Source organism: Vulpes vulpes, unplaced genomic scaffold (genome assembly GCF_048418805.1).
Source record: "Vulpes vulpes isolate BD-2025 unplaced genomic scaffold, VulVul3 u000000643, whole genome shotgun sequence".
In the NCBI taxonomy this organism is placed as follows: domain Eukaryota; kingdom Metazoa; phylum Chordata; class Mammalia; order Carnivora; family Canidae; genus Vulpes; species Vulpes vulpes.
The window spans coordinates 36,202-48,307 of NW_027325793.1; positions in this window are offsets into that span (position 1 = coordinate 36,202).

The following is a 12,106-nucleotide window of genomic DNA, read 5'->3' on the forward strand; positions in this document are numbered from 1 at the left end:
ACTCCATCCTGATACTCCAGGATCACGCCCTGGGCCAAACGCAGGCGCCAAACAGCTGAGCCACCCAGGGACCCGCAGAAAGGGCTTTAAAACAAAAAGAAGACAACAGGGGGAAGAAGGCCAGAGAGTAGAGTCCTCAACTCACCTGATCCGCCAAGGATCCCTTCTAACAAGGTAGAAGGTGAAGGTGGATACAAAGAAAGAAAGAAGGGGGGGGGACAGGGCTTCTAACAAGGCAAGACAGGAAGGGGGAAAGGGAAAGGAAGGAAGAAGCCTGGGGGCAGGTGGGGGGGGTGGGGAGCTGCAGGCCAGAGGAGATGGCTCCAGCCTGGCGGGAAAGCCTGGGCGCCCCTAGAGCCCAGCCCCGGAGAGGAGGGGCGTCGGGCTGAACCCCAGGAGGGGCGGCGGAGTCCCCAGGCTCCCGGGGTCACTAGCAGACGAGGCACGGCCGGGGCAGAGCGCCCCAGGCCCGCGGGCCCAGCTCGGGACAGCGCTGGAGCCGCAGGCGGCGGGGCCTCGGGGAGAAGCAGGGGGGCAGGCGGGGGCTCCGGGCGGGCGGGGCGCTGCACCTGCTGCCTTCGGGCGCCCGCCATGGCCCCGGGAGCGCGGTGCAGGCAGCACAGGCCCCGGAGCCCAGGGCCCGGGGGACACGGCCGAGGTCCTGCCTCCCCCCGGGGCGGGTGGAGGCTTCACAACTGCAGAATTAAGATCTCATCAGGCTGAAGTTAAAAATCAATTAAATGAGGTGCAATCCAAATTGGGGGTCCTAATGGCAAGGCATAAGGTGCTGGAAGAAAGAATGAGCAACACAGAAGACTCCTTGATGGCAAGGAAGGAAGCTGAGGAAAACAGAGAAAAACAATGAAAGGACCACGAGGAAAGGTTAAGGGAAATACATGACAGCTTCAGAAGGAAGAATTACGTATCACTGGGGTTCCAGAGAGCACCCAGAAGGACAGAGGGCCAGAAAGCATATTTAAACAAATCCAAGCTGAGAGCTTCCCTAATTCAGGAGGGGAATAGGCACTCAGACCCAGGAGATAGAGTGGTCCTCCCCCCAAATCAATAAAAACCGTTCAACACCTCAACACTTAATAGTGAAACTTGCAAATTCTATAGAAAAAGAGAAAATCTGTAAAGTAGATAGAGGCAGCAGATTCTTAACGAATATGGGGAGAATTGTTACATTAATAGCAGACCTCTCCTCAGAGACCTGGGAGGCCAGAAAGGGCTGGCGGGATTGATTCAGGGTCCTAGATGAGAAGAACATGCAGGCAAGAAAACTCTATCCAGCAAGGCTCTCATTCAGAATAGAAGGAGAGATAAAGAGCTTCCAAGATAGGCAGAAACTGCAAGAATATGTGACCACCAAACCAGCTCTGCAAGAAATATTAAGGAGTATCATAGGAAAATTAACATGCTTCCAGAAAATTTGTTCAGGTTTAAGTGAGCAGTTGAGATAGAAATGATTTATATATGCTGTGATTTAGTCTATGGGTTTATTTGAAAATTAGTCACCATGCAGTCTGTTTTTATAGTGTATGCATAATGATTGTACTATATAGGAAGGATGACGTGGTGTTACATTATCCCTAATAGGAACAACGCTTTTAACTGTTAAAGAGTAATCTTGCTTTCCTCAGGAGGGGGGAAAAACACCCCAACTCTATACAGCTTCAGACATTCTGTACAATCCCTTAGAGGATGGGGCTTCTGCACACACTTTTGGTCAAAGAAGAGACTAAGGGCACATCTTTTGAAAACATTCTAATGAAATGACTCATAAACCCATTCCACCTATAACTGTAATTTAACTCAAATACTAATAACCAGAGCTTGGCTCAGCAGGGATTCCCTAGAGCCAGGTATAAAGCCTTGTGAAGGAAGCCGAGATATGCCACCCCAAAATATATATTTATATATGTTTTTGGGAAGAGGAATCCAGAAACAAATCTTAGTGTTAATGTCTTCCCATAAATTTACCTTTCCAGTTTGCCGCCCTTGATAGCCTAAAACTGCTTTTCTTTAGGCTATCATTTTTTCTACAAATGTATTATTGTTCTTTGCTGAAGATGCTATAAAGCTCACAGTTTTAAGCTGCTGCTTTGAGTTCCTCTTTGTTTTTTATTTCTTCGGTGTGATGTGCACTGCAAACCTTTATAAATTTTTTCTTTTGATGATATCCTCTTGGTAATGAGTCCCCCCCGAAAACCCAAGATGGGAAGATATGGAGTTTAGCCTCCCGCCACATCAGAACTCGTTCTAGTTGTATTCTCATGGAAGAACGCAGGCAAAAATGAACTCTGCTTAGTTGGCAATTAGCCTGGGGCAGGCCATCCAAAGGTTGCAGTTGCCTACATGAGATTGTGAACTTACTGCATCAGCTACACTGGTGGACTTTCTCCTAACACTGAACACTGGAATCCTCAAATTTAAACTCCAAAATATCAAAGGTCATTCTTTCGTGCAGAAAAGGATTCTGCACATCAACAACCAGGCATGTGACACTAACAAGAAGACTGAAGAAAAAGAAATTACAGCCAATCCGATTTATAATTGTACCCAAAAGCATAACATACCTAGGAATAAACCTAACCAAAGACGTAAAGGATCTGTAGCCTAAAAACTAGATAACAAAAAAAAAAAAAAACAAAAAACTAGAGAACACATTGAAAGAAACTCAAGAAGGCACAAAGAGGCAGAAAAATATTCAGTGATCATGGGTTGGAAGAATTAATATTGTGAAAAGGTCGGTGCTACACAGGGCCATATACACATTTAATGCAATCCCTATGAAAATACCACAGACTTTCTTCAGAGAGTGGGAACAAACCATCTTTAGATTTCTCTGGAAATGGAAAAGACCCCAATTAGCCAGGGAACGATTAAAAACGAAGACCACAGCTGGGGGCAACACAAGGCCCGATTTCAGGTTGTACTACAAACCCAAGGCCGAAAAGACAGTGTGGTAGTGGCACAAAAACAGACCCATGAATCAATGGAACCGAATAGCGAATCCAGAAGTGGACCCTCAACTTTATGGTCAACTAATATTCGAGAAACCAGGAAAGACTATCCCGGGAAAAAAGAGAGTCTCCTCAAAAAATGGAGCTGGGAACATTGGACATCCACATGCAGAAGAAGGAAGCTAGACCATTCTCTGACACCACACACAGGGAAAAACTCAAAAAGGATGAACGATCTAAATGTGAGACAAGAATCCATCCAAATCCGAGAGGTGAACAGAGGCAACACCGTTTTTCAACTTGGCCACAGCAACATCCCGCAAGATACGTCCGCCAAGGCAAGAGAAACAAAAGCAACAAGGAATTATTGGGACTTCAGCCAGATCGAAAGCTCCTGCGCAGCAAAAGAAACAGTCCACAAAAGTAAAAGACAACCTACAGAACGGGAGAAGATACTTGCAAACGACCGCTCAAAGGGCTGGTGTCCAAGGTCTATAAAGAACATACTCAACTCAAGAGCAGAGAAACAAACAATCCGATCGTGAAACGGAAAAAGATCTAAACAGAAATCTCACAGGGGAAGACAGAGACACGGCCAACAAGCACATGAGAACATGCCCCGCAAGCTGACCATCAGGGAACTACAGATCCACACCCCCAGGAGATACCACCTCACACCTGCGGGAATGGGGAAAAGTCACGAGACAGGAAACAACAAATGTTGGAGAGGACGCGGACAAGGGGGAACCCTCTTGCACTGTAGGTGGGAATGTGAACAGGTGCAGCCACTCCAGAAAACTGTGTGGAGGTTCCTCAAAGAGTTAAGAACAGATCTTTCCTCCGGGCCAGCAATGGCACTGCTGGGGTTATACCCCAAAGCTAAAGATGCGGTGAAATGCGGGGACACCTGCACCCCGATGTTTATGGCAGCAATGTCCACAATAGCCAAACTGTGGAAGGAGTCTCGGAGTCCTTCGAGAGATGAATGGATAAAGAAGATGTGGTCCACGGCTACAACGGAATATTACTCAGCCGTGAGAAACGACAAATACCCACCATTAGCTCCGACGTGGATGCACCTGGAGGGACTTATGCTGAGTGAAATAAGTCCATCGGAAAAGGACAAACTTGATATGGTCTCATTCATTTGGGGAATATAAAAACTAGTGAAGGCAATAAAGGGAAAGGGGAAAATGAAGGAAAATATCAGTGAGGGTGACAAAACAGGACACACACCGAACTCTGGGAACTGAACAAGGGGTAGTGGAAGGGGAGGTGGGCGGGCGGTTGGGGCGACTGGGTGATGGCCCCTGATGGGGGCACTTGGCGGGATGAGCACTAGGTGTTATGCTATATGCTGGCAAATTGAACTCCAATAAAAAAATGTAAAAACAGAAAACATTTTGCTAATACTTAACACGGACTAGTATGTCCAAATGTTACCTCACAACCCCTCCCATGAAATCGGACCAAATTAGAGTTCTCAATGCAATTTCACAATTTTGGCCACAAACTAATGACTGACCTTTCAAGTTAAGATGTGGACACATGAAACATAAAGAATACGGCTTAGGAGGTCTGTCTCTACGATGGCACCCCGAGCAAAACTGAATAATGATTCTGTTTGGCGTGTGTGGAGAGAGCAAAAGAGCAAGTGTAAGGAGGAGAGGGGCAGAGGGAAAGGAAGAGAGAATACGAAGCAGGCTCCATGCTGAATATGGGTGAATCTGATGACCTTGAGGTCATGACCAGAGCTGAAACCCCGGAGGCAGAGACTTAGCTGACAGAAACACCCAGGTGCCCCTAGGACAAGATTTCTTGAGGCTATTATTTAATGAATCAATTTTCATGTTACCCTCCGGCCTGTCGTCTGTTGGCTGAACTCTTCTGATACGGAGGATGGAAAACATTTTTGGCCATGCTCCAGGGCAGGTGTACCAAGGGTTTCTTCGAGATTCAGGTTCGGTTGTTATCACTCCAGCTCCTGGGAAATAAATGGACATAGAAAGAGCTGTTGACTGACAGGTTGTTGTTAGAAGAGCCTCGAAAATTAAGGAGTCAATCCCATTTACAACTGCACCCAAAAACATAAGCTACCCGGGAATAAACCTAACCAAAGAGGTAAAGGATCTGTACCCTAAACACCACAGAACGTTCCTGAAAGAAATCGAGGAAGGCATCAAGAGAAGGAAAAAGGTTCCATGCTCATGGAGAGGAAGAATTAATATTGTGAAAATGTCCATGCTACCCAGGGCAATTTATATATTTCACGCAATCCCTATCAAAATACTGGGGACTTTCTTCAGAGAGTTAGAACAAACCATCTTAAGATTCTAGTGTGGGGGATCCCTGGGTGGCGCAGCGGTTTAGTGGCTGCCTTTGGCCCAGGGCGCGATCCTGGAGATCTGGGATCGAATCCCACGTCGGGCTCCCGGTGCATGGAGCCTGCTTGTCCCTCTGCCTATGTCTCTGCCCCATTCTCTCTCTCTGTGTGACTATCATTAATAAATAAAAATAAAAAAAAAATAAGATGCTAGTGTGGATACTGAAAAGACCCCAAAGAGCCAGGAGACTATTCAAAACGAAGGCCACAGCTGGGGGCATCACAAGGCCCGATTTCAGGTTGTACTACAAAGCCGTGGCTATCAAGACAGTGTGGTAGTGGCACAAAAACAGACCCATAGCTCAATGGAACCGAATAGCGAATCCAGAAGTCGACCCTCAACTTTATGGTCAACTCTATTCGAGAAAGCAGGAAAGACTATCCCTGGAAAAAGACAGTCTCTTCAATAAAGGGTGCTGGGAACACTGGACATCCACATGCAGAAGACGGAAGCTAGACCATTCTCTGACACCACACACAGGGAAAAACTCAAAAAGGATGAAAGATCTAAATGTGAGACAAGAATCCATCCAAATCCGAAAGGCGAACAGAGGCAACACCGTTTTTCAACTTGGCCACAGCAACATCTCGCAAAATACGTCTGCCAAGGCAAGAGAAACAAAAGCAACGAGGAATTATTGGGACTTCAGCCAGATCGAAAGCTCCTGCGCAGGAAAAGAAACAGTCCACAAAAGTAAAAGACAACCTACAGAACGGGAGAAGATATTTGCAAACGACCGCTCAGACAAAGGGCTAGTGTCCAAGATCTCTAAAGAACATACTCAACTCAAGAGCAAAGAAACAAACAATCTGATCATGAAACGGGCAGAAGACCCGAACAGAAATCCCACAGGGGAAGACAGAGACACGGCCAACAAGCACATGAGAACATGGCCCGCATCACTGGCCATCAGGAAACTACAGATCCAAACCCCCATGAGATACCACTTCACACCGGCGGGAATGGGGAAAAGTCACGAGACAGGAAACAAGAAATGTTGGAGAGGACGCGGACAAAGGGGAACCCTCTTGCACTGTAGGTGGGAATGTGAACAGGTGCAGCCACTCCGGAAAACTGTGTGGAGGTTCCTCAAAGAGTTAAGAACAGATCTTCCCTCCAGCCCAGCAATGGCACTGCTGGGGATTCACCCCAAAGCTGAAGATGCGGTGAAATGCGGGGACACCTGCACCCCGAAGTTTATGGCAGCAATGTCCACAATAGCCAAACTGTGGAAGGAGCCTCGGGGTCCATCGAGAGATGAATGGATAAAGTTGATGTGGTCCACGGCTACAACGGAATATTACTCAGCCATGAGAAACGACGAATACCCACCATTAGCTCCGACGTGGATGCACCTGGAGGGACTTATGCTGAGTGAAATAAGTCCATCGGAAAAGGACAAACTTGATATGGTCTCATTCATTTGGGGAATATAAAAACTAGTGAAATGCAATAAAGGGAATGGGGAAAATGAAGGAAAATATCAGTGAGGGTGACAAAACAGGAGACACACCGAACTCTGGGAAGTGAACAAGGGGTAGTGGAAGGAGAGGTGGGCGGGCGGTTGGGGCGACTGGGTGATGGGCACTGATGGGCGCACTTGGCGGGATGAGCACTGGGTGTTATGCTATATGCTGGCAATTTGAGCTCCAATAAAAAAATGTAAAAACAGAAAACATTTTGCTAATACTTAACACGGACTAGTATGTCCAAATGTTACCTCACAACCCCTCCCATGAAATCTGACCAAATTAGAGTTCTCAATGCGATTTCACAATTTTGGCCACAAACTAATGACTGACCTTTCAAGTTAAGATGTGGACACATGAAACATAAAGAATACGGCTTAGGAGGTCTGTCTCTACGATGGCACCCCGAGCAAAACTGAATAATGATTCTGTTTTGCGTGTGTGGAGAGAGCAAAAGAGCAAGTGTAAGGAGGAGAGGGGCAGAGGGAAAGGAAGAGAGAATACGAAGCAGGCTCCATGCTGAATATGGGTGAATCTGATAACCTTGAGGTCATGACCGGAGCTGAAACCCAGGAGGCAGAGACTTAGCTGACAGAAACACCCAGGTGCCCCTAGGACAAGATTTCTTGAGGCTATTATTTAATGAATCAATTTTCATGTTACCCTCCGGCCTGTCGTCCCTTGGCTGAACTCTTCTGTTTCGGCGGATTGCAAAGAGCTTTCGCCGTGCTCCTGGGCAGATGTACCCAGGTTGTCTGCTATATTCAGGTTCGGTTGTTATCACAGCAGCTCCTGGGAAATAAATGGACATAGAAAGAGCTGTTGACTGACAGGTTGTTGTTAGAAGAGCCTCGAAAATTAAGGAGTCAATCCCATTTACAACTGCACCCAAAAGCATAAGCTACCCGGGAATAAACCTAACCAAAGAGGTAAAGGATCTGTACCCTAAACACCACAGAACGTTCCTGAAAGAAATCGAGGAAGGCATCAAGAGAAGGAAAAAGGTTCCATGCTCATGGAGAGGAAGAATTAATATTGTGAAAATGTCCATGCTACCCAGGGCAATTTACACATTTCACGCAATCCCTAACAAAATACCGGGGACTTTCTTCAGAGAGTTGGAACAAACCATCTTAAGATTCTAGTGTGGAACCGGAAAAGACCCCAAAGAGCCAGGGGACTATTCAAAACGAAGGCCACAGCTGGGGGCATCACGAGGCCCGATTCCAGGTTGTACTACAAAGCCGTGGCCATCGAGACAGTGTGGTAGTAGCACAAACACAGACCCATAGATCAATGGAACCGAGTAGCGCATCCAGAAGTGGACCCTCAACTTTATGGTCAACTAATATTCGCGAAAGCTGGAAAGACTATCCCTGGATAAAGACAGTGTCTTCCATAAAGGGTGCTGGGAACACTGGACATCCACATGCAGAAGAAGGAAGCTAGACCATTCTCTGACACGACACACAGGGAAAAACTCAAAAAGCATGAACGATCTAAATGTGAGACAAGAATCCATCCAAATCCGAGAGGCGAACAGAGGCAACACCGTTTTTCAACTTGGCCACAGCAACATCTCGCAAGATACGTCCGCCAAGGCAAGAGAAACAAAAGCAACAAGGAATTATTGGGACTTCAGCCAGATCGAAAGCTCCTGCGCAGCAAACAACAGTCCACAAAAGTAAAAGACAACCTACAGAACGGGAGAAGATATTTGCAGACGACTGCTCAGTCAAAGGGCTAGTGTCCAAGATCTATAAAGAACATACTCAACTCAAGAGCAGAGAAACAAACAATCCGATCGTGAAACGGAAAAAGATCTAAACAGAAATCTCACAGGGGAAGACAGAGACATGGCCAACAAGCACATGAGAACATGCCCCGCAAGCTGACCATCAGGGAACTACAGATCCACACCCCCAGGAGATACCACCTCACACCTGCGGGAATGGGGAAAAGTCACGAGACAGGAAACAACAAATGTTGGAGAGGACGCGGACAAGGGGGAACCCTCTTGCACTGTAGGTGGGAATGTGAACAGGTGCAGCCACTCCGGAAAACTGTGTGGAGGTTCCTCAAAGAGTTAAGAACAGATCTTTCCTCCGGGCCAGCAATGGCACTACTGGGGTTATACCCCAAAGCTAAAGATGCGGTGAAATGCGGGGACACCTGCACCCCGATGTTTATGGCAGCAATGTCCACAATAGCCAAACTGTGGAAGGAGTCTCGGAGTCCTTCGAGAGATGAATGGATAAAGAAGATGTGGTCCACGGCTACAACGGAATATAACTCAGCCGTGAGAAACGACAAATACCCACCATTAGCTCCGACGTGGATGCACCTGGAGGGACTTATGCTGAGTGAAATAAGTCCATCGGAAAAGGACAAACTTGATATGGTCTCATTCATTTGGGGAATATAAAAACTAGTGAAGGCAATAAAGGGAAAGGGGAAAATGAAGGAAAATATCAGTGAGGGTGACAAAACAGGAGACACACCGAACTCTGGGAACTGAACAAGGGGTAGTGGAAGGGGAGGTGGGCGGGCGGTTGGGGCGACTGGGTGATGGCCCCTGATGGGGGCACTTGGCGGGATGAGCACTAGGTGTTATGCTATATGCTGGCAAATTGAACTCCAATAAAAAAATGTAAAAACAGAAAACATTTTGCTAATACTTAACACGGACTAGTATGTCCAAATGTTACCTCACAACCCCTCCCATGAAATCGGACCAAATTAGAGTTCTCAATGCGATTTCACAATTTTGGCCACAAACTAATGACTGACCTTTCAAGTTAAGATGTGGACACATGAAACATAAAGAATACGGCTTAGGAGATCTGTCTCTACGATGGCACCCCGAGCAAAACTGAATAATGATTCTGTTTTGCGTGTGTGGAGAGAGCAAAAGAGCAAGTGTAAGGAGGAGAGGGGCAGAGGGAAAGGAAGAGAGAATACGAAGCAGGCTCCATGCTGAATATGGGTGAATCTGATGACCTTGAGGTCATGACCAGAGCTGAAACCCCGGAGGCAGAGACTTAGCTGACAGAAACACCCAGGTGCCCCTAGGACAAGATTTCTTGAGGCTATTATTTAATGAATCAATTTTCATGTTACCCTCCGGCCTGTCGTCTGTTGGCTGAACTCTTCTGATACGGAGGATGGAAAACATTTTTGGCCATGCTCCAGGGCAGGTGTACCAAGGGTTTCTTCGAGATTCAGGTTCGGTTGTTATCACTCCAGCTCCTGGGAAATAAATGGACATAGAAAGAGCTGTTGACTGACAGGTTGTTGTTAGAAGAGCCTCGAAAATTAAGGAGTCAATCCCATTTACAACTGCACCCAAAAACATAAGCTACCCGGGAATAAACCTAACCAAAGAGGTAAAGGATCTGTACCCTAAACACCACAGAACGTTCCTGAAAGAAATCGAGGAAGGCATCAAGAGAAGGAAAAAGGTTCCATGCTCATGGAGAGGAAGAATTAATATTGTGAAAATGTCCATGCTACCCAGGGCAATTTATATATTTCACGCAATCCCTATCAAAATACTGGGGACTTTCTTCAGAGAGTTAGAACAAACCATCTTAAGATTCTAGTGTGGGGGATCCCTGGGTGGCGCAGCGGTTTAGTGGCTGCCTTTGGCCCAGGGCGCGATCCTGGAGATCTGGGATCGAATCCCACGTCGGGCTCCCGGTGCATGGAGCCTGCTTGTCCCTCTGCCTATGTCTCTGCCCCATTCTCTCTCTCTGTGTGACTATCATTAATAAATAAAAATAAAAAAAAAATAAGATGCTAGTGTGGATACTGAAAAGACCCCAAAGAGCCAGGAGACTATTCAAAACGAAGGCCACAGCTGGGGGCATCACAAGGCCCGATTTCAGGTTGTACTACAAAGCCGTGGCTATCAAGACAGTGTGGTAGTGGCACAAAAACAGACCCATAGCTCAATGGAACCGAATAGCGAATCCAGAAGTCGACCCTCAACTTTATGGTCAACTCTATTCGAGAAAGCAGGAAAGACTATCCCTGGAAAAAGACAGTCTCTTCAATAAAGGGTGCTGGGAACACTGGACATCCACATGCAGAAGACGGAAGCTAGACCATTCTCTGACACCACACACAGGGAAAAACTCAAAAAGGATGAAAGATCTAAATGTGAGACAAGAATCCATCCAAATCCGAAAGGCGAACAGAGGCAACACCGTTTTTCAACTTGGCCACAGCAACATCTCGCAAAATACGTCTGCCAAGGCAAGAGAAACAAAAGCAACGAGGAATTATTGGGACTTCAGCCAGATCGAAAGCTCCTGCGCAGGAAAAGAAACAGTCCACAAAAGTAAAAGACAACCTACAGAACGGGAGAAGATATTTGCAAACGACCGCTCAGACAAAGGGCTAGTGTCCAAGATCTCTAAAGAACATACTCAACTCAAGAGCAAAGAAACAAACAATCTGATCATGAAACGGGCAGAAGACCCGAACAGAAATCCCACAGGGGAAGACAGAGACACGGCCAACAAGCACATGAGAACATGGCCCGCATCACTGGCCATCAGGAAACTACAGATCCAAACCCCCATGAGATACCACTTCACACCGGCGGGAATGGGGAAAAGTCACGAGACAGGAAACAAGAAATGTTGGAGAGGACGCGGACAAAGGGGAACCCTCTTGCACTGTAGGTGGGAATGTGAACAGGTGCAGCCACTCCGGAAAACTGTGTGGAGGTTCCTCAAAGAGTTAAGAACAGATCTTCCCTCCAGCCCAGCAATGGCACTGCTGGGGATTCACCCCAAAGCTGAAGATGCGGTGAAATGCGGGGACACCTGCACCCCGAAGTTTATGGCAGCAATGTCCACAATAGCCAAACTGTGGAAGGAGCCTCGGGGTCCATCGAGAGATGAATGGATAAAGTTGATGTGGTCCACGGCTACAACGGAATATTACTCAGCCATGAGAAACGACGAATACCCACCATTAGCTCCGACGTGGATGCACCTGGAGGGACTTATGCTGAGTGAAATAAGTCCATCGGAAAAGGACAAACTTGATATGGTCTCATTCATTTGGGGAATATAAAAACTAGTGAAATGCAATAAAGGGAATGGGGAAAATGAAGGAAAATATCAGTGAGGGTGACAAAACAGGAGACACACCGAACTCTGGGAAGTGAACAAGGGGTAGTGGAAGGAGAGGTGGGCGGGCGGTTGGGGCGACTGGGTGATGGGCACTGATGGGCGCACTTGGCGGGATGAGCACTGGGTGTTATGCTATATGCTGG